The sequence below is a fragment of the Vombatus ursinus genome, unplaced genomic scaffold (assembly GCF_900497805.2).
Source record: "Vombatus ursinus unplaced genomic scaffold, bare-nosed wombat genome assembly UNPS02014791.1, whole genome shotgun sequence".
NCBI classification, from domain to species: domain Eukaryota; kingdom Metazoa; phylum Chordata; class Mammalia; order Diprotodontia; family Vombatidae; genus Vombatus; species Vombatus ursinus.
In genome coordinates this window covers 76,453,496-76,477,698 of record NW_020954569.1, presented here as the reverse complement: position 1 = coordinate 76,477,698, position 24,203 = coordinate 76,453,496, and the positions used below count along the sequence as shown (strand labels likewise).

Below are 24,203 nucleotides of genomic sequence, written 5' to 3'. Positions count from 1 at the left end.
CCCGTTAGAGTGTAAGCTCCTTCACGGCAGAGCCTCTTTTTGTATTCCCAGTGCTTAGCACAGTGCCAGGCACATAGAAGGCACTTAATAAATACTGATTGAATTAAGATTAAAAAACAACTCACATTGGCAGGAGAACCTACTTTAAGCAAAATATGCTACTTTCCTAAAAAGAAAAAAAAAGAGTAAAATAACTATAACTCATTATGACCATCCCTCCACTAGAATGCTACTCGGATGCTTCCCCATGGATTGTAAGGAGATGTAATGACAGATTCTTAAAGGCTATTTGAGAAAAGCCTGAGCCCTGGAAGTCTGAACTAAGCTGGGTTTCAGTATGGGTCTGGCACCATATCATGTCTGCTATCCATGGATAAATCTGGCTGAGTTTATTGAAGCCAATTACTAGAAAGTTAGTCACCAGATTATTTTTTTTTCAGTACCAGGAATGCATTCACAGTGGCCTAGGATGATTTCAACATGCATCAGTAAAGGAAGAAATCACATTGGGGCTGCGAGGTGGCACAGTGGATACAGCACTGGCCTTGAAGTCAGGAGGACCCGAGTTCAAATCTGACCTCAGACACATAATACTCACTAGCTGTGTGACTCTAGGCAAGTCACTGAACCCTAACTGCCTCATAAGAAAAAAAGAAACTGTATCCCAAAGAGATCATATAAATGGGAAAAGGACCCACATGTATAAAAATATTTATAGCAGCTCTTTATGTGGTGGCAAAGAATTGGAAATTGAGAGGATGCCCACCAATTAAGGAATGGTTGAACAAGTTGTGGTATATGAATGTAATGGAATACTATTGTGCTATAAGAAATGATGAACAGGCAGACTTCAGAAAAACCTAGAAAGACTTGTATGCTCTGATGCTAAGTAAAGTGAGCAGAACCAGGAGAATGTTGTACACAATAACAGCCATATTGTGCGATGACTAATATTGATAGATTTAACCCTTCTCAGCAATACAAGGATCTAAGGCATCTCTCCAAAGGCTCATGGTAGAAAATGCTACCCATATCCAAAGAAACAACTATGGAGTTTGAATGCAGATCAAAGCATACTATTTGCTATTTTTTCTTCTTCTGTTGTGTTCTGTTTCCTCTTTCTGGTGGTTTCTCCTATTAGTTCTACTTCTTACTTACAACATCACCAATGTGAAAATATGTTTAATACAAATGTATACGTATAGCCTATATCAGATTGCACACCATCTTGCGGAGGGAGGTGGAAAAAAATTTAAAACTCAAAAGCTTATGGAAGTGATTGTTGATAAATCAAAATAAATTAATTTAAAAAAAGAAAGAAATCATGTTAACGACAAATCTATCATCCACAAATGTATCTAAAAGTTTTCCTGAATCTGATATTTTCAGCCTTTCCCACAACAAGATATACAAATTTAATTCGTTTTTACTTATTCTAAAGCTACTTTCTTTAAATACTATAGGAGTCACAAAAAAATTCAATGTTGAATTCAGTGAAATTCAACATGAATTTTTTGAGCTGCTCCTATACAGGGGGTCCTGTCATCTCTCATTAAATGACATGAGGAATAATCAAAAAGAATAAAATTCATCTTCTAGTCTAAGAGGTTTACAATCTAGACTGGGAGTGCAAAGGTTAGAGGGAACAGAACAGAGAAATTGTGCATGATGTTATTAGTAAATGTAACAAAGAAGATTACAAAAAATAAATGATAAAAGAATTCTAGTATTCCAAGATTTGGCTACTTCAAGATAATTACAGTACAATTCAAAAGATGCTGCATTTGGAGTCATAAGATCAGAAGACACTGGTACAAATTTCATTTACTACTCATGTGACTTTGGCCAAATCATTTAACATCTCTGTGCCTCAGTTTCTGACTCTGTAAAATAAGAGGGACTAGACCAGATGACATCTAAGGTCTCATCTAGCTCTAAATCTATACTATGACTCAGGTTTCACCTGCTTACACTTCAGCCGCTTATAATTTTACTTGCCTTTTCTAGAGATGTCTTCTGGCCCCATAATGCCTTTCTTTAACTATAATAATTAGAACTACATGAGTATTTCATGTTCAGGAAAACTATTACCTTATACAATGGTAACATAATAGTTTTTCATAATAGCCTGATGATGACGAGATCCAAAATTCTGCTGACTTAAGCAAAAGAATGAAGTCAGTCAATGTTTTCAGGAAGCAATCTACAAAAATCCCAAGAACTCTCTCCTGATGTAACTGAAAAATCAAGGTCTATAAGCTTAAGTACAATTTTTGTAATTTTTATTTAACTGTACTACCTTATGCTTCCAAACAGTGATATTAATACACTATTTCCCAATAATTTCCACTCACATGAATTAGTAAATACTCCTGTAGTTTATTTTCATTCACCCACTATTTTGCAGAGCTCAGGGTTATCTATAACCTTCCTAATAAAAATGCAAATCTGCTTCATGTTATTTCTCTGCTCAAAAATCTTTCCTGGTTTCCTTATGGCAAAAGAAATACAAGCGAAAGTCCTTAGCCTGACCTTCCAGATTCTAGACCCAACCTTCTTTTCCACACGAACTATGTAATACTCCATTTCATACGCTACACAGTCTCCAACCTAGTCCTGACCTGTTCTTTCAGCACCTCTTCCCTAAAATGATCACTCCTCACATCTCTACCAGTTAAAATCACCTGCTATATACTGACCTAAGTACAGAGTACACAATTATAAAACTATTCCTGCCTTCAAGATGCTTATCTTCAATTGGGGAAAAGAATATGTAAATAGTATACGAAGTAGCTTTAAAATACTTTCCCAGGTAAGAAAGGGGAAAGAACTAATAACTATCAAATAATCATTGAGGACTTTGAATTGAACTCTTAAGGAAACAGGATTCTCAGAGGCAGGCATGAGATTAAAGAGAATTCCAGGCACTAAGCAGCCTTTACAGAGATACAGAGACAGGAGACAGATGTCCTGCATGGGGAACAGCACGAAGACAAATTTGACTGGAATTAAGGTGCTTGAAGGGAACTAATGTGCAATAACTTTGGAAATGCAGGCTTACAGGTAGATTGTAAAAATTTAACTCTTTTTGATACTAGAGGCAAAAGGGAGCCACTGAAGCTTTTTAAGCAGAGAAGTAAGGCCTTCTTACCCTTCTTACTGGTGATAATTCTACTCTAAAAATTTCAGCTGTTTGAAAGATAAATTGGAGAGAGGAGATATGGGAGGTAAGCTATAATCGAGGCAGGAGTTGAGTACTTGAACTAGGGTAGTGGTTCTTGGGTGATGGTCCTATGAGTAGAGCGAAAAGGACAGATGTGAGCCATGCTGCAAAGGTAAAGCCAAAGACTTAGCAACTAATCAAATATAGTTGATTGACGTGGGGAGGGTGAAAAAGATAAATTCCCAAGTTATGAACTTAGGTAATAATGGTGCCCTTGACAGAAATATGGAAATTCAGAAGGAGAGGGGTAGTGTTTGGAGGAAAAATAATGAGTTGTGTTTTGGACATGCTGAATTTGAAATGCCAATGGGCCGTCCAGTTCTAAATGTTCGATAAGTATTTGGTGATGGAGACCAGGAGAGTAGGGCAGGGGAGAGGTTGGACATACAGTTCTTATTTTTATTCCTGTTTACTTTAGTCTTGAACATGGTCAAAATCATGCTTTTGATATCTTCAGAAAGACCTAGGATCAATGCTCTGCCAGTCATGCTCTGCATGACCACAGGCAAAATTTGTATCTTCTCTAAGCCTAATTTTCCTCCTCTCAAAAGCTACCAAAGATCACTGATTACCAAATCTAATGACATTCTCTCAACCCCTCAATGCTCATAATTTCTCAATAGACTTAGACATTGTTAGGATTTCATAACATCACTCTTTCATTGTTCTCCTACTACCTGTCTAGCCATTTCTTTTCAGTTTCCTTTGCTGATTCTTAATCAAGGTCCTATCTGTTAACTGTAGGTGTTGTTTCCCAAGACTGTCATGGTTCCTCTTCTCTTCTTGCTCTATCCTATCTCTCTTGGTGATCACATGAACTTCCATAGATTCAATTACACTGTTCTCTCTCTGCAGATGATTCTCAGATCTATTAATCTAGCCTACCTTCTGTCCTAAACTGCAGTCTGGCATTTCCAATTGCCAACTGGACATCTTAAAATGGATGTCCCAAAGACATCTTAAACTCACTGCGTCCAAAACAGAACTCATTTCCTCCCCAAATTCTCTCCTCTTCAAACCTCTCTATTACTGCTGTTCTTCATCCTTCATTTTCAAAGAGCAGTGACACCACAGGGTGATGTCTTGACTTAAATGTGAACTGAGTTAAGTAAGGCAGAGACACACAAAGTAACCAGCCTCACTCACTCTCCCAGAGTCAAGAAAGACTCCTGGTGAGACAAAAGTTGAGATGACTAGCAATGACCAGGGATACAGCGGCGTATTTGATGTCTGATCAAGTTCTAAACTCTCAACATCACCTTCCTCCACCACCCTCAACCTGGTTTAGCCCAAGATGGTTTTACTGCAATGTGGCCACTGCACATCGTACAGCTTCCTGGAGACACAGTTGAGAACTAGGTGACAGGTGAACACCAAAGGTAGATGAGCAACCCTGAAAAGGACTTGGCAAGCCCTCTCATTAGAGGTTCTAGTCCTCCCTGAACACCCTAACGGAGAAAGCATGAATGGCACTAATGATATTGGAGAATTCTGAATTTAAAACAGAAAGTATTCAAAGGATGAAACAAAACCATTAAAAGGGTTCTATAAAGAGTATATCAATTTTACTTAAATAAAAACCTAATAATTCTGCAAGAAAATTCATGAAAGACTACTTCATTGTTTATGAAAAAAGAAATTAACAACTATGTGATTTTATTATCCTATTAAAAATATGATGAATCCCCTAAAAGAGATAAATTAGAAAAATTACAGAGCTGGAGAACTGAACAAACTATATCTGATTGTTCTATGCAGAGCTCTAACTGCTATATTGTAGAGACAAAGCAGAGAATATAATCTTTCAAAAGTTCAGAGAAGTTACACAAAAATTGATCATGTGTTGAATCATGGAAAACAATAAACAGGCAAATAAAGAAAAAGAGACTGTCTAATCTTTGATATCATTGATGTGGATACTCATTCTAAAAGTATAGACTGCTATCCATCCATGGCTTTTAACCCCAAGCAAATTTTTTCCATGCCTTTTATGAATCCTCCATAGGAGACGTTCCCAGTATGCTGGAACTTTCCTTTAGATCTCTGGTGGAAACCAATGGAGCCTGTAGAACTGATTATTCCATACTCTAACTACCCCACTGGCTCCATCTCCTTCTTTGATTGTATATTTCTCTAATAACAAAGTATATGGAAATACAGGTTAAACTCCAATAGTATAATGATGTTATCTCTGTGTAATTAATTGTAAATTATGCTACTTCTGTATAATTCTTAATTGGCATTAAATATGTTGCTGTTTCATTCTCGAAGAGGACCAATGCCCACTGCTGACCACTATGTGTCTCTCCACGGACTTTTAGTGACCAACAATTTTTATTCCACAAAGATTTCTGTATTTAATTAACTACAGCCATATAGCATCACTGGAAGAAATCAGATGTTTAACAGATGTGCCCTGGTTACAAAGAGAAGTCTGGGGTTATTAAAAGAACTCAGGGAAATTTTACCAAAGGCAATTCAGCCTGCTCTACACCTGTTGTTTAATTCTGAGTCCAACTTATTATCCATCTGTAGTATCTGTCTAAGATATACATATTGATGGGCTAATTCTAGTGGTTGTCCATCCAAGTGCAAATCATATTCTGAACTCCGTCAACCACTTAGTTTTTCCTATGGGTGCAGTTAGGTCAAATTTTTCTGAAGTGATTGTTGACCTAATTTAGGAATCATGTTAAATGTTAAAAGGCTTAATTATTCACCACTTTATCTGTAAACATCATCAACAGATAATACTCCTTTAATTTGAATTCTGAGCTGTTGCTGTTGTTGTTCAGTTGGTTTCAGTTGTGTCTGACTCCTCATGACCCCATTTGGAATTTTCTTGGCAAAGATACTAGAGTGATTTGCCATTTCCCTCTACAACTCATTTTACAGATGAAGAAACTGAGGCAAACAGGGTTAAGTGACTTGCCCAGAGTCCCACAACTCAGAAGTGTCTGAGGCTAGATTTGAATTCAGGAAGAAGAGTCTTCCTGACTCTACGCCTGGCACTCTATCCACTGTACTACCTAGCTGCCTGGATTCTGAGGTGGGTATATAAAAAAAAAGTAATAAACACTTTTGTTGAACATAAGCCTCCCTATTTTGTACCACATTTGATATCAATAATTAGAAGACCACATAAATTATCAAACAAAATTGTTACATCTTTCAAAGAACCTTAAATATGTATCCGAGACATCTTATTAAAGAAGAGGCCATAATGTAGGGTTTGTTCTAATGAATCACTCATCCTCTGGAGCCACCTTGGTCCAGTGGCCAGATATAGACAGGAGATAAAGTGACAGGAAGTACCGAGGGAATATAGGGACTAGAGTTCACAATGAGGGCAAAGAATAAGCCTAGGTATAGGGAGTATGGAAATATTCAAAGATTATGATCACAGATAAAGAGACTTTGGAGTTCTTGAACACAGAAGTAGAATACTTATGTGTGATGGCAAGATCAAGGATATAACTATCCCTGTAAATGGCTGAGGTGGAATAAATCACAGGAGTTCTACAGGTTGAAGAATTAGGAAGTTAGAGTATTTGAGGTAACACATATATTGAAGTCCCCTAATATAAGAGCAAGAGTTGTGATGGAAGACAAAAAAACAGTCACTGAACTCACTGAGAAAAGAAGGAGAATGTCCTGGATGTCAATAGATAATGGCCAGGATCGGGACTGAGTGACAAATTTGAATGAAGTGCACTTAAAATGAGTAGAATTTGCTGAGTGATAACATTAGAGTCTGGTAGTGAAAATAGGGAGCAAGGAATATTATAAAACCTCCACTGGGTCCAGTGAGCTCAGTATGTGAGAGAAGGTAAAAACCAGATACTTGAATGGATGGCCAGGGACATAATGTCTTACTGGAAGAGCAAAATCTTATTGAGTGCTAGAAGATGGAAGAAAGAGGAAAATGAAAAGCAGTTGGTTAAGTATAGATTGGAAGTTTCAGAGGGTACAATGAAAAAGATAGCCAGATCTGGAGTGGAACCATGGGGGTGTCAGTATGTATGGCTGAGGAGTACAGAAATGATGAAAAAGCCAACAAGAGTTAGGGAGAGAGGGGTTTTGTTACTGGCAGTTAAGGTTTTAGTATCACTGGAAAGGGGAAAGTAAAACCAGGTAGAATTATGTCAAGAAATATTCCATTGGGAATGAATATAAGCAGGGTATCAGTGAACTGAATGCTTTCTGATGTGCCCCACATGCCATTTGTTCCAGAACTTAAAATGAGATAATATTTACAAAGCACTTAGCACAGTGCCTAGCACAGAATAAGTACTTAATAAATATTTGTTCCTTTTCCTTACCCTTACAGTCTTAGGGCATTGCCTCAGGAATTTAAAAAGTTAAGTGAGTTGCCTGTGGTCACAATGCCAGAATCTGGGACACAGAACTTAAACCATGATCTTCTTGGCCAGCTCTCTATCCACTACATAGCACTCCCTCTGACTTCACACCATTACTCACAACAAACTCTAACTGGGTCAGTGATCTAAAAGTTTTATTTTTTAAATAGAAAAAAAAAGTAAGATTTCTCTAAAGTACAGAAAAGAAAGGGGCAGCTAGGTGGTAGAGTGGATAGAGTGCCAGACCTGGAGTCAGAAGGACCTGAGTTCAAATCTGGCCTCAGACACACTAGCTATGTGACCCTGAGCAAGTCACTCAACCCTGTTTACCTCAGTTTTCTCACCTGGAAAATGAGCTAGGGAAGGAAATGGTAAACCATTCTAGTATCTTTGCTAAGAAAACCCCAAATGTGGGGGTGGAACCAAGATGGCAGAGTGAAAGCAGTAACCTGCTTGAGCTCTCTGCCAAACCCCTCCAAATACCTATAAAAAATGGCTCTAAACAAATGCTAAAGCAGCAGAACCCACAAAAAGACAAAGTGAAACAAATTTCCAGCCCAAGACTACCTGGATGGTTGATCAGAAAAGACTACCTGGATGGTTGATCAGAAAGGTATATGGCGCCGGGTGGGGAGAGGAGCTCAGTGCAGCGTGGGAGTGCAGTGCGGCGTGGGCACGCAGGCCACAGTGACCCTGGAGCAGGCCTCAGAGGACTGAATCGTGGGCAACTGTGGCGGTTTCCAGACTTCTCAACCCACAAAAGCCAAAGAAAACTTAGAAGGTCAGTGGGAAAAGTCTGTGACTGCGGTGAGAGGTAGAAGCTAGGTCTCAGCTGCCCCCGGGGCAGTAGCTGTCTCCTGAGTTTCGGGCCCACAGACTGAGGGGGAATCCAGTGGCTGATCAGAAGGAGATTGCAGGGATCTCTTTGCCAGTGCTGAGGCAGGAATCTCTTGCTTTGCCCATGCTTGAATCTGGGTCACAGTTCTGAGGGGCGATCCTGGGGTGAGGAGGAGTGCTGGCCTCATGGAGCTTATTGTGGCGATGGAGAGGAAACACCTCGCCCCTTATCATACCACCTTGGAAGAACTGAAAATTTACAGGTCCCTAGAAGTATCTCTGAAAACAGCTGTATAAACCCCTGAAGCTTGGGACAGTACATTCTCCACATTGGAAGCAGACTCTTACCTTAAAAAAGAGTTTAAAACTCAAGTAATTGGCCAGGGTCATGAGTAAGCAGCGCAAAAAGAGTCAGACTATATTATCTTACTTTGGTGACAAAGAAGATCAAAACATACAACCAGAAGAAGACAATATGAATCAGTCCCAGGCCTTGGAAGAGCTCAAAAGGGATTTTGAGAAGCAAGTAAGAGAAGTAGAGGGAAAACAGACAGTTTTGCAAGAAAATCATGAAAAACAAGTCAATAGCTTGCTAAAGGAGACCCAAAAAAATACTGAAGAAAATAACACCTTAAAAAATAGCCTAACCCAAATGGCAAAAGAGGTCCAAAAAGCCAATGAGGAAAAGAATGCCCTAAAAAGCAAAATTGGCCAAATGGAAAAGGAAGTTCAAAAGATTACTGAAGAAAATACTTCCTTAAAAATTAGAATAGAGCAATTGGAAGCTAGTGACTTTATGAGAAATCAAGACACTGTAAAACAAATCCAAAAGAACGAAAACTTAGAAAACAATGTGAAATATCTCATTGGAAAAACAACTGACCTGGAAAACAGGTCCAGGAGAGAGAATCTGAAAATTATTGGACTCTCTGAAAGCCATGATCAAAAAAAAGAGCCTAGCCATCATCTTTCAAGAAATTATCAAGGAAAACTGCCCTTATATTTTAGAACCAGAGGGCAAAATAGAAATTGAAAGAATCCACCAATCTCCTCCTGAAAGAGATCCCCAAAGGAAAACTCCTAGGAATATTGTAGCCAAATCCCAGAGTTCCCAGGTCAAGGAGAAAATACTGCAAGCAGCCAGAAAGAAACAATTCAAGGATTGTGGAAACACAATCAGGATAACACAAGATTTAGTTGCTTCTACATTAAGGGACCGCAGGGCATGGAACATAATATTCCGGAGGGCAAAGGAGATAGGATTACAACCAAGAATCACCTACCCAGCAAAACTGAGTATAATCTTGCAGGGGAAAAAATGGTCATTCAGTGAAATAGAGGACTTTCAAACATTCTTGATGAAAAGACCAGAGCTGAATAGAAAATGTGACTTTCCAATACAAGACTCAAGTGGAACATGAAGAGGTAAACAGGAAAGAGAAATAATAAAAGATTTACTACAGTTGAACTGTTTACATTCCTGCATGGAAAGATGATATGTGTAACTCATGAGACCTTTGTCAGTATTAGGGTAGTTGCAGGGAAAAAAATTATATGTATGTATATAGATAGAAAGATAGATAGATAAATAGATAGATAGAGGGCACAGGGTGATTTGATCTGGAGAATAAAATTAAAGGGTGAGAGAGGACGATACTAGGAGAAGGAGAAAGGGAAAGATAGAATGGGGTAAATTATCTCACAAAAAAAGCAGAAAAGAAAAGGCTCTTACAGTGGAGGGGAAACAGGGGAAGGTGAGAGGGAATGAGTGAAACTTATTCTCATAGGATTTGACTTACGGAGGGAATAACACATACACTCAATTGGAAAATGGAAATCTGTCTTACTCTATAGGAAAATAGGGGGGGAAGGGGACAAGAGAGTAGGTGGATGATAGAGAGGAGAGAAGATTGAGAAAGGGGGTAATCAGAAACAAATACTTCTGAGGAGGGACAGGGTCAAAAGAAAGAATAGAATAAATGGGGGGCGCAGGATAGGATTAAGGGAAATAGAGTTAGTTTTTCACAGCATGTCTACTATGGAAGTGTTTTGCATAACGGCCCATGTATAACCTATATTGAGTTGCTTGCCTTTTCAATGAAGTTCGGTGGGGAGAGAGGAGGGGAGAAAATTTGGAACCCAAAGTTTTAAAAACACATGTTTAAAAAAAAATGTTTTCACATGCAACTAGGAAATAAGAAATACAGGAAATGGGTTAGAGAAATCTATCCTGCCCTACAGGAAAACAGAAGGGGAAGGGGATAAGATAAGGGGAGGAGAGATAGAAGGGAAGGCAGACTAGGGGAAGGGGTATTCAGAATGCATGCCATCTTGGAGTGGGGGGAGGGGTGAGATGGGGTGAAAATTTGGAACTCAAAATCTTGTGGAAGTTAATGTTGAAAACTAAAAACAAATAAATTTATTTAAAAAAAACAAGAAAGAAAAATGTAAATGGTCTTCCATTGGAAAAAAAAAAAACCCCAAATGGAGTCACAAAGAGTCAGACAAGACTGAAATAACTGAAATACAACAAAAATACATAAAAACAATTTATATAACAAAAATATTTAAATAGAAGAAAAACAGGCCAAAAATATTTACAGTCATGTCAGATAAAACATCTCACATACAGAACCTGTAAGGAAATAGTGACTATAATGTTAATACACATTTCCCCCCTGGAATGATAGTCATACGATCAGACCCAAAAAGGCAACTTTTAGGTCATTTAGTGTCTAACCCCCTCATTCTGCAGAAGAGAAAACCTCTAAGATAGGGAGACTAAGCAAATTGACCATGGTTACATAAGTGGTAAGCGTTAGAAATGAAATCTGAACCTAGGTCATCTGAATCCAGATGCAATATTCATCTTAATGTGAAGGGACAATTCACAAAAGAAGGAAATACAAATTACTTTTAAACAACACAATACAATGCCGAGTGTCCTTAACAGTGAGTTACAAATATAAAAAAAAAAAAAATCCTAAGTCACATCTCACAAAGTAGCAAAGAGAGGAGAAAATGAAAAATAAAAGACAATGTTGGTGGAACTAAAAGAGACAATTAAGATATTAGTGAGATTGTAAAATGATACATATGTTTTGAAAAGCAATGGAGGAACACACTTAACATATCTTTCAATTCAATGAGTCCTGGTAAAACATTAACCTCAAAAACATAATAACATGGAAAAAAGGAGCAATCTGTATAAAAATATTCACAGTTGCACTATCTGTACTAGTAAAAAACAAAATAAAACAGTAACTGGAAATAATCTACATGCTCCCCAAAAAGGACTATTGATTGAATTATGGCACATTGATACAAGAGAAGAAGATGGTGCCACAAAAAATAAATGCATCACAAAAGGAACTGTGAAAAGACTTATATGAAGTGATTCAAAGTTAAACTGGCAGAACCAGAACTATATACAAATTGGCTACAACTAAAGAAAAAAAAATTAAAAAGAAAGAAAACAAATCCCAAGGTAACACAATAATATAAATCTGGAAAAAAACAGAGTAAAATCTATTTTTTGTATGTTAGTTTTTTGTTAATCCATTTGGTAATACTTTTTTAAATACTAAGGGTTTTGTGTAAAATTTTTCTCCTCGTATGCTTATTTGATTATTTGTGTTGTTGACTGTTAAATTTATAATACAAGAATTTTACATGCATATTACACTAAAAAGAAAATTTACATTTATCCATAAGTTACAAATATGTGTACATATATACATACAAAATTCATTGAAATTAAATCTTAACCAGTGATTTAAAACATGAGTTAAGTCAAGTCTACTTGGGTTGTATAAAGTAGACAGGACGCAACGAGAAATACACTTGTCCTATCCATAAAATATTCAGCATAGAAACATTTATGCCTGAAAAGATCATTTCATAATTTTTAAAAGAACTAAAATAAATTAACTAAAAAGATAAAAAAGACATCCAGATATAATTCTACATACCTGTTTTTCTTCTAAAGACTGCATAATACTAAAATATAGGAAAAGCACAATTCTTAGAAACACAAAGAAACTTCATGCTTGTAAATATTGTGTAACCTAAAACTCATTAATGAATCTGTAGTTTCCTGATTTTCCATATATACGTATACTTAAAATAGACATTATTACAATAGAAACTCCATTGGTTGGCAAAAATCCCACTCTGCAGGGATCCAGTATAATTGCACACACTGGAACTCCTCAAATCAATTTATCCCACCTCTGAATCATTATGTCTCTAAAAGAGGAAAGCAAATATAACAGGAAAAATTGGGTCTTAAAAATCAACACTGGCTGAAATGATGATTTTTAAGTCCTACTTGCCTTACATACACAGTTCTGTTTTTGCTGATATGACATTTGTTTCCATGGAAACTCTAGCCTTCAGCTGAGTTGTCTGAACTCTTCTAAGTTTTTGCGTGTGGCTGCAGGCAAAGCTGCAGTTACAACTTCCCATAACATGAACTTTTTAACTTAAAATGGTTAATTGAAAGGTTAAGAACCGAAATGATATTTTCTAAATTATATATGAAATGAATGATACTTCATCTTGCTTTGTTGTCTTTTCTAATCCTCACTCTCCTTAACTTTCTTTTTGTTATCTGGAAAACACTATTGAAGAAAAGGAGCCATTGTCTTCAAAATGAACAGTAGCAACAACAACAATAAAACTAACATCACAGGGAAAACAAGTATTCCTATGTTACTCAGGAAAAAAAATGTAGTACTTTTGGGGGAAAGGATGAGGTCACTTCAAGTATATATGTCAAGCCTTCTGAAATGCTATCACTGCCAAAGGAAAATGCTGGGCATTTCGTCAGTTTCTTTATTAAAGGAGCTAAAAGGAAAGGAAACTTCCTTCCTTGAAATTGATGAACTCCTCTTCCAGTCTCCACAGGCAATGGCATTGCTATTAAAAAGCAGAGCCTCCAGTTGTCCAAGCAGCAGGTTAGAAATTGACAACCTCATAGCAGGATCATCAATTTCAAGGAAGACAAGTTAAAAGGAGGGGGGAGAAAAGAACAGGGGAAGAGGAAGGGAATGTTACTCCCTGGTCTCAGAGGCCACGGTTTTCTAATGGCACATACAGATATGTCATTGCCCTTGTGTGCAAAAGAGAGATCTGACCAAGGACAATGAACTCCAAAGCCTTTTCCTTAAAAACTAAACTCTGTGAAACTAGGTACATCCACTAAGTAAAATAATGAAAGTTGACTAATACACATGAGACAAATAATTTAAATTACATCTAAAAATCTTCAAATAAAAGCATTTAAAAGCTATTAAAATAGCTTACAGATAAGCACAAAAAATTGACAAATTCCTTTAAAATACAAATCAAAGCTCACAATTACATGTTGTGCTTATGAAACACTTTAAGGCATGATTTGCCATACTTTCATTTGTTCTATAATACATTATACTTCATATAAGTTCATATAAATCTGGAAGAAGACACAGAATAAAAGTCTTTTTTTTTTTTTTTGCATATTAGTTAAACCCAGTCGCTGGTCTTCTGAAATGCCTCACTGCCAATGCATCATATGACAATAACTGCTCTAAACGATCCATAAAAGAAACTGAGTGTTTAACCTTAAGTTAATAACTTCAAAATAGAAAAAGAGATGTGAGTATAGAAAATCAACAGGTCTAAGAAAGAGAGGAAAAATTGCATGTTATAGGAGAGAGCATAACTAGATGTTTGGATTTAACTCTCTGCAACATTCATTATGTCACTTACCTGGCACTGAGTACATGCTACCTTACATTGTTATTTATGTTTTTATTTATATATGTTGTCTTCCCAACTAGACTATTAAGTTCTTTGAGGGCAGGGACTGTGTGACATATGTCTTTGTATATCTGTAATCTAACAAAGAGTAGATATGAAGTAAAAGTCTAATGATGATGATAATGATCATGATGATAATGATAAATACAATAAGAAGAAGCTAGAGAGAATGAATCATATATGTTGTGTGTGTGTGTGTGTGTGTATCTAATGAAGGGAGTAAGAGAGCAGTCTTGATATGTCACAAGAAAAAGAAGACAGTAAGGAATATCAACATATATTATAGATAATGTTCATCAACAGATTAACATCCCGAGAACTGGACAATCAATATTCAAAAGGAGAGGTACAACAGATCAGACTTTAACAAAGTAAATTATTTTTTAAGAACACAGGAAATTTTCTACTTCAATACTTTTCAGCAAAATAAAACATAACACATAACACATATTTACATATTATGTTCCCTGTAGTGGATTTATGGGAGAATAAAGACAAGATGCCTGGTATGAGAGGAGGTATGTAATATATTGTAATATATGTACACGCAAGTGAGTTGTAATCCTCATTGTTGGAAAGAGCTGTCACTTGATGACATCATATATTTCAGAAGATGAAAAATATATATGACATTACATATGCATGTCATACATATATATTCTAGAAATATAGTGTAAATATTTTTAAAATACATATAAAATAGATCTCTTTTTGGAGGCTTAGAAAAGTTTCAGGGCTCAACACAGTCAGTACATCATCAATATCAATCAATAATGATCTCTATAGCAAACTCCTCTTTCATTTGATCTTTGCCCAAAACATCATTCAATTTCAATTCAATAAACATTTATTAAGCACCTACTATGTGCCAGGCATCATTCTAAGTGTTGGTATTACAAAAAGAGGCCAAAAAAAACAAAACAAAACAAAAAAGTAGTTCCAGTTCCTGCCCTCAAGAAGCTTAAAATCTACTGGGGGAGACAACATGCAAACAAATATTTACAAAGCAAGTTACATACAGGATAAATAAGAAAAATGAACAGAGGGAAGGCATTGGAATTAAGAGAGAGTGGGGAAAACTTCCAATGGAAGGTAGGATCTCAGTTGGAATTTAAAAGAAGCCAGGGAGAGTGGAGGGAGGAGAGCATTCCAGCCACAGGGGTCAGCCACAGAAAATGCCCAGAGCTGAAAGATGGAGTGTCTTGTTCATGGACCAGCCAAAAGGCCAGTGTCACTGGATCTATGAATATATGTCAGGGAGTAAGGTATAAGAAGACTGAAAAGGAGGAGGCTAGGTTACGAAGGGCTTTGAACACCAAACAGAACATTTTATATTTGCTGAGGGAGACAACAGGAAGCCACTAGAGTATCTATCCAAGAAAAATGGATAGCAAAGACATTTGGCAAGACTGTATCTCTATCTTGCTTGATATTGGTAATCGGAGAGTCAAAGTTACCTTTGTAGCATGATTTTAATAAATACAAGGAAGATAGTTGATTAGAAAAGAGACTTTAAGACACCATTTTGCTCTAATTAAATAAGACTCACAATCACCCTAAAGAACCTAGCATAAATCAGCACATAAGGAAAGCAAAATAAATTACATTTATTTTCCACTCTGTGATATACAGCTAGATGAACAACTCACAGACCTGGTCCATCAGTTCACATATCTAGGGACAGACACAGCAGAGAGATAATGGACTAGGTCCAGAATTGAATGCAAAAAAAAAGAATAATGGGCTGGATTGTTTTTGAAAAATTGCACAATTACTTTAACGACTACGATTTCTCTCTGAAACTAAGACCCAACTTGTTAATGATATCCTTCTAAGAATGCTATATGGCTGCCAACTATGATATACCAGTCTCCAAAAAATGAATATCATATGTCACTTGAAGAGCAGCGGTAGTTACAGTATGGTATCATGTATAGGCTGGACATATTTCCAAAGTAGAATGGCAAAAGTTAAGTAGTGTTAAACATATTACCAAAGAAATGTGTGATTGGACAAGGAAATGGGCTAGTCATATAACATGAACAAGGATAAACAATGGATTACCTATGTATTGCTTTGGTACCCACATACCATCAGGGTCTAGATTTAGGGGAAGGAAGACCTCTTAAAATACTGGGTAGATCCCCTAGAAAATATTCACAAGAGGACATGGGACAAAAGTAAATAGATAATCTTTAATCTTCACTACTGGAGGGAATATCTACATCATTGAAATAAGAAATCCAAAACAGATAGAGAATAAAATGAAATAAAATAAGTTTTAACTAGGTAATAAAGTCAAGCAGGTTTCTTTTATAATAGAAAGAAACACATTTTATATTATGTAAAATAATTTAGGAAAGCAGACGTTTTAAACAATTGAGTTTCTATATGAAGAGAATCTAACTCTTTAAAAAGCCACAAAGAGATAATCAATTGAATATTTCAACTAAGCACAAAAATTATCAAGATGTTTTAGTTAGAATGATCTAACCTTAAGTTACAGCCCATCTGTGCCTTTTTAGATTTCACAAATATCAATCTAATTTGTTAAGTTCTTTTAATATCAGTGTTTTAATTACTAAGTTGTGTTTTATATTGAATGGGAATAATTTCAGCTCTTATAATGCTGAGCCATAATGATAGGTAGATGATAAATTTAAAGAGAAAAAAAAACATTTAGGCATAAAAGAAGAGACAAACACTAATAATTCCTTACAAAGTTCCCAAAATTGAGAAAACCCCAGGCATAATCTCTTCATCCATTTTATTCATTCAAAAATGCTACATTCAAGTTGACAGCAATTTTAGTTCTGCCAATAGCAAAAATTCAAGTTTCTGAGATTTGTGAGTCAATCTTACTGATCAAATCTGCCATACTTAGAAAGATACATGGGGAACTCCAAAAGGAAGTATGGTTAGGTCCTTCATTCTATAAAGAAAATAAGAAGTCCACACTGAAAAGAGAGAAAGATTAATGTTCAGCCACACTGCACCCAAACTCCCAGGAGAGATTAAGAGCTGAACCAGCAAAACAAAATAATTTCATCATTCTTTGTATGCTACCAGTCAAAATGTATCAATGAAATAATATGAATTTAGATTCAGAATTTGTTATAAATATAGAGAGATGATTAGTTCCATGAAGATTATTTTATACAAAAAGTGACTTCATTGATGTTAAATTGTATTTACAATAATAAATAGTGTGATTTATTGAGCTAATAATATGAAAGTTTATTCTGCCCTCCAACCCCCTCTATTTTGAGATGGATCTCACTATGTTTACAGGCTTGAAGTGCAGCGACCACTTGGCTTGGGAGCTCTGACTTACTCTGTCTATCCAATCTGGACTGCTTCACCCCTCCTTAGGCAGCCCAATGACTCTGTTCCAGGGGGCTCACCATATTGGTGCTGAAATTCATGCAGACATCTCATCCCTGTGAGCCCTACACTGGCTCAAAACTTCTGGACTTGAAATCACAGACTAAACTTCCCCAAAAACAGTAATTACAGGTATACATCACCATATCCAGCACAACTTTCTAGCAGTCAAATTACAATGAACACATTTGAAATTACACATGAATGTCAGCTTTGATTATAGCCATACATTGGTTTTTTATGTTTAGGTCTAACAACTATGGTAATTAAATGTTAGTTTTCTTTTTGTTCCATTCTACAGAAATCTTGAAAATTTGTAGAATGACTTTTTTCTTATTCATTTTCAATTTTCACTTACTAATAAACTTCAAGGTTTCCTTTCAGGATCAAATGGAATGTATTACTTTAATATAGCTGGAGTAAAGTGACATTTTTGAATAAGCTAATCAAAATTAGAGGTTACAAAACTTGTTTAAAATTTTATAACACAAAATTGTTAAATAGATTCAGCTTGTGACATTTTTACCTAAATTTGCTAGTGATTACAAACTGATGAGAAACATTAATAAATTCAATAACATTTTTCTACACAGACATTTTGAAATGTCAGCCATTGCTAATCAATAAACATTTTTGACTGGTCACAGTGGCTCACAAAGTGGTCACAATGGTTATTTTTTATTGCCTTTTGCAAGGAATATTCATGCAAAACTAAACACAGGAGTATGTTCTTCAATATCACTTACAAAAGCAAATTATATTAGTTTATGGACAGCTGAAATTTAAAGGTGAAACACATGTGACTTTTTTTTTTTAATATTGACTCCAAAACTGAATGGTATCCTAACTGCACTGACATCTGTCATTCAAACATATGTTAACTAATAAACTTCTGACAAAGGACAAAACTGTTTATGCAAATTTACTAGGCGACATCTGTTTGAATGACAGATGTCCATATCTAAATACAGCTCTGGGCACTCATATTTGACTGCAAAGCACTTTCAGAATTTTTTGTTAAATTACAACAATTCACATAAGAAAGAATTAATACACCAATAAAAATGTTATGATCCTATTAAAATGCTAATAAAACATAATAGCCTCATTTTAAAATGTAACAAATTATTATAAGTTTAAGTTACGAGGTGAAATAAAATTTCTCCCTTGACAAATTGGGGGCAACATCTTTATGAAAGTTTTTACTTAACCGATTTATTTCAAAGAAATAAAAATTAGAAAATCATTTATTTCCTTAAGAAAAAAATCCAAACTTTTTTGTAGCTAATATTATCTTCTGTGAAGATATTTATTATAATAAAAATAAGATGAGACGCAAGAAACAATGTATGTTTTTTTTACTTTGCATCAGAAAGAGCTAAAATCTACTTTAGATGAAAAAAAAATAGTCATTTATCTGGTGGTTTTCTATACAATAGCCATTCCTGGATATGGTGGACGGTTTTTCAAGAAGTGATTAAACACAAATTAAAAGGTTCTTTGATCTCTGTATGACAGGCTGAGTTAAGGGAATCACATACCAAAATGTATGTTGACAGGGCCTGTGTAAGGTTCTCAGGTTTAGTCTAACCTACTTAAATGAAACCCAGCAGGAACTTTGTCCAGGGCCTGACTCTCTTGGCACCTTTATTGTCCCGAACAGTGGGTCACTGGCTTGTTTGTTGGGGGTAGCAGATGGTTTCATTTGTTGTGTACTTCCACTCTTCACCAAATTTTAGGTGGTTAGCTTGGCCAGAGATGAGAGGAAAGCAATACATGGTTGCACCTGTTGCTTTTGCTGCAAAGAACACTAAGTCCAAAAAGACAGAGTAAGAAAAACCTGTTAAATTTTAATTTAGATGCTCAATACAACAGACAAGTAAGATGCCTATTGTATGAGATTATAGATTGTTTTCAATTAGGTGTCCTTTTAGTTCTGATGTTATCTTTTATAATTATAATCACATTCTTTAAGTTAATTGTTACAGATGTATTTGAAAGAAAGACAGATGGCATAAGTATTTTCCAAATATGTGAAGGAGCCTAATGGAGATTAAATATATAAGACTTATTCAGTTATAGAAGACACAACTACATTCAAAGGGTATAATTAAGGGGAAACAGATTTAAGCTCAATATGAGGAAAAACTATTTTAATTAGACTTCCCATAAAGGTAGTGAGTCCCCCATCACTGGGAAGTGTTTAAACTCAGGTTGGACAACCTTTTGTCAGGGATGTTGTACAAGTGGTTCTTACATTTGGGGGGGGGGGGGGGGGGGCTGAGAATGGAAAACAATTGTTCTTTCTAATCCCAAAGAATCTATGTTTCTGCATCATGCAACAAAAACTAGTTGTCTTAATACACAATAATAGCTATCTGTAATATCATTTTTCTCCCTATCTTTTATCACTCTCTTAATTTAACTATGTTTTATTGAAATGCTTCCTTGCTTAATTTAAGGTTTTGATCTATGCATTTTGTTATATATCTATATGCATTTGGCTTTGATTTTGTTTCTACAAAGAGAGGCCTCCAAACAAATAAAAACCATCCTAGAAAAAAGAAATTTAGAATATCAAATATATGGACCTGACACTTTAAATTATTAATAGCGATGATACGTCTTTAAGAAAATCTAAAGGAAATTACATTTCCGGAGGAACCAAGATGCCAAAATAGAAGGAAGAAGTAAAGCTGAGCTCTTGCCAACTATTCCACAAGGATCTATAAAATGTATCAGCCCAAATTCTGATAGGAAAATCTATGAAAAAAAATCACAGTAAGTCATCTTTCTAACACAAGTCAGCATAGAGAGGACAGAGAGGTCTATGGTCACTAGAAAATTGGTCTAGGTAGGATTTTGCCTGACCAAGCTTTTGAACCTGGGACCTGAATGAAGAAGTCCTGCCTGACATGATGAACCAGAGCAAGATGAGGCCCAAATGGAGATCAGAGGGGCCTGACTTTGTGCAAGGAGGAGAAACAAGTGCCAACTGGTAGCTCTATTGCTCTCCATCCAAAGCTGGGTAACAGATTCATGGCCAACTAAAGAGGAAAGCTGCATCTAGGAGTAGTGGTTTAGGGTGAGGAGCAGTCACAGATCTTAGAATATGTAGTGAGTAAGGAACAAGTGAAAAAGCAGTAAGTAGCTATGTGGCTCCAAACTCAAAAGCAGAGTGGGGTCTCAGATCCAGTCTCTAGTTCAATCTAAAGCCTACCCTGGAACAGCCAGGGCATGAAGCCCAGAACAAGAGATCTAGCAATTCTGTTGCTCTGAACCTTCAGACTTTTCAAAGTAGCTGAGTCCAGTAAGAAGTTACTGAAGCTCCAACCAAGAGCAATCCTCATGAGTCAAGAACTTACAGAGCTAAAGCCAGAAGGGAAAGTCTCACTTTGGCCTGGAAGAAACTGCTTTTGGTACACTGAGAGCTTACAGGTCCCCTGACCGAACCGTCCCTAATATTCTGGGATATAATGCTCAATATCCTTAGAAAGAAGATCCAAGAAGACACAAAACAGGACCAAGTATATCTCAAACTTTCCCTCCTGAAGAACACAGATTTGGTCCTAAAACAAAGTCAGGAAGAAAGGTTGGAAGAATGAGGATTTTTTTTTTAAAGAATCATATGAAAGATCTATTACAGTTTGTTCGTTGCTATCCTTCATTCTTAAAGGGGACCAAATGACATCACCATGTTGTTCTGAAGGTACAGTGTGTTTGGGGCTGAACAAACCAGTAAAAGCTCAAAAAGCTCTACCACAGGTCAGTCACAAATATTCCACATGAGTATTTGGAGTGGTGATGTCTCTAAATTTGTGCATCTCACATTTCCTTTGAGCCACTGCAAGTCTGCTTCGTTCACAGAGCACAGTGCATTCAATGTGGCTGGGCAGTCCTGTATTAGTGTCTCCCATGTCACACAATCTATTCCAAATTTCTTCAGAGAGACCTTGAGGATGTCCTTGTATTGCTTTTTCTGACCATGATGTGAGTATCTGTCATGTATGATTTGTTCATAAAATAGTCTTTTAGGCAAACATATGTCTGGCATTTGAACAACTTGGCCAACCCATTGGAGCTGTGCTCTCTGCAGTAGCATTTGCATGCTTGGCAGTTTAGCTCAAGAAAGGACCTCAGTGTCTGGTACTGAATACGTGTTTTTCTGGAGTGACCATAGTGAAAGGGAATGCCATGAAGCTGATGTAGGTTTTGCAATCAAAACTAATCTATTCAACAAGCATATATGCCTAACAAAAGGTGAGAACAACAGACTCATGACAATGTGATTGCCACTTGCAGGAAAGTGAACTATCACCATCACCATCACCACCATCTACCAGTGTGTATACTCCAAACATGACAAACCCTGATGAGGTCTAAGAAACATTTTATGAAGACCTGGAGACCTTTGTCATCAATGGGCTGAAAAAGGACAAGCTTATAATTCTGGATGACTTTAATGTAAGACTAGGCACATACTACCAGACATGGCATGGAGTCCTTGGGGGAGTGCAGTCAGAAAGAGCAACTGTAATAGTCATTTACTACTGAAGACTTGTGTATCTCATGACCTTTTCATCACCAACACTGTCTGCTTTATCCAAACGCTATTACAGAAACAAGAGTGCTAAAGAAACAAACCAAAAAGAGAATGACACTAAAACATCTATAATCAAAGCCACACATACAAAAAATACACAGAAATTCAATTAGAATTCCTGGAAGAGATCAAGCAAGAAGTGTTGGGGGTTTTTTTTAAGTTAGAATGATTTTATAAATGAAATAAAAGTAACAGAAGAAACAGCTGGGGGAAAATCGGAGTGCTTAGGGGGAAAATGAGAGCGCTCAAGGAGAAAGGAAAAGAAATGGGACCTATGGAACAGACTTGTAAAGTAAATTAATAGCTTGGAACAAGAAGTATAAAATTTTATCTAATGACAGACTCTGTGAAAATTAGAATGGACAAAATAGAAGTTAACGACTCCATAAGACAATAAGAAATAGTAAAACAAAGTCAAAGCACTAAAAAAAATATAAGAAAGCATAAGGTATTTCATATCTAAAACAAATGACGTGGAAAACAGATTAAGGACAGATAATTTTAAGAATCACTGTAATATTTGAAAGCCATGAGCCAAAAAAGAAAAAAAAAAGCCTAACCATCATATTTCAAGAAATCTAATTTAATTTTTTTAAATTTTTATTTGAAATTTTTTAATTAATTTAAAATTTTAATTTAAACAAACTACCCAGGTTTCATAGATCTAAGTGCAAAATAAAAATATAAAGAATCCATTATCACCTCCTGAAAGAAACCCCCAAATGAAAACACTCAGGAATATTATATCCAAAATTCTGAGCTTCTAGGTCAAAGAAAAAATAATCCAAGAAGCTTGAAATAAAGAATTGAAGTGCAAGGGAACAAAAGTTAAGATCACACAAGATTTAGTAAACATCACTATAAAGGAGAATAAAGCTTGAAATATTATATTCTCAAAGGCAAAAGACACAGGCTTACAACAAAGAATAACTTACCCCTCAAAAAAAACCAAAACTGAATATAAACCTATAGACAAAAAAGAAAAAGTGACCTTTAATCAAACACAGGAATTCCCAGCATTCTAGATAAAAAGAGCAGAGTTGCACTGAAACTCTGAAATACAAATAAAAGAGGCAACAAAAACATAAAAAAGGTCAACAGAACAAATGATCACAGTGGTTTTACAAAGATGAATTCTATAAGTCCGATATACGGAGATGACACATGTTCTCTCACAGCACTATCATCAGGGGTCAATGAGGGAATCTAATATAAAAGAGATCCTGGGAATTTTTTTTAATGCTTAATTAAAATCTTAAGAGAAGAAAGGAAAGGGAGAGGAAAAGAAATATACTAAGGGGAGGAGGGGGGAAAAAGGGAAAAATTATCTTACAGAATTTGGGTGCACAGATAGAAGACAATAAAAAAAGGAAAAGGAAAGGGGAACTGGTGACACTTGAACTTGATTTTCATTTGTACTGGTCAAAAAAGAAAAGAAAAAACACACATAGTTCAAAGTTGAAATACACTTCACTAAACAGGAAACTAGAAGAGAAAGAAGAAGAGAATAAGAGAGATTTGTCCCTAAAGCAAAATAAACTCCAATCAAGGAGGGTGGATTGCCAAGAGGAGTTTAAAAGGGGAGGGGAGAGCGGGGAGAAGGATGAGAACATGCAGTATAGCTCTGAATAGGGAAAATGAAGAGGAGAAGGGGGTCAGAAGAAGACTGCATCAAATTCAGAGTACTGGTGCTAATCACATTCCTTCTCTCTCACCACCTTTTTGTTCATTTTTTTTTTTAAAGGGCACAAGTTGGGCTGGGGATGGGAGAACTCTAACCAAAACAATTCCAGAGGACTCATGATGAAGCATGCTACCCAACTCCTAACAAAGATGTGAACTCAACTTTGTTATTCTAAGCAATGTTATTAAAAAACAAAAAACTTTTTGCCTTTACCATTTTTACTAGCATCAATTCATTTTTGCCTCGTATTGCTATTATCAGGTCTTGCCAATTTTTGTATCTGATCTTTAGTTATGCATCCCCTTCCAT

General features: G+C 36.0%; 1 protein-coding gene across 4 annotated transcripts in view; it reads right to left on the bottom strand.

The window, feature by feature from the left end:
- WDR7 (WD repeat domain 7) overlaps positions 1-24,203 on the bottom strand; it is a 458,806-nt gene that overhangs the window by 242,002 nt on the left and 192,601 nt on the right. The gene's annotated exons all lie outside the window — the stretch shown is intronic.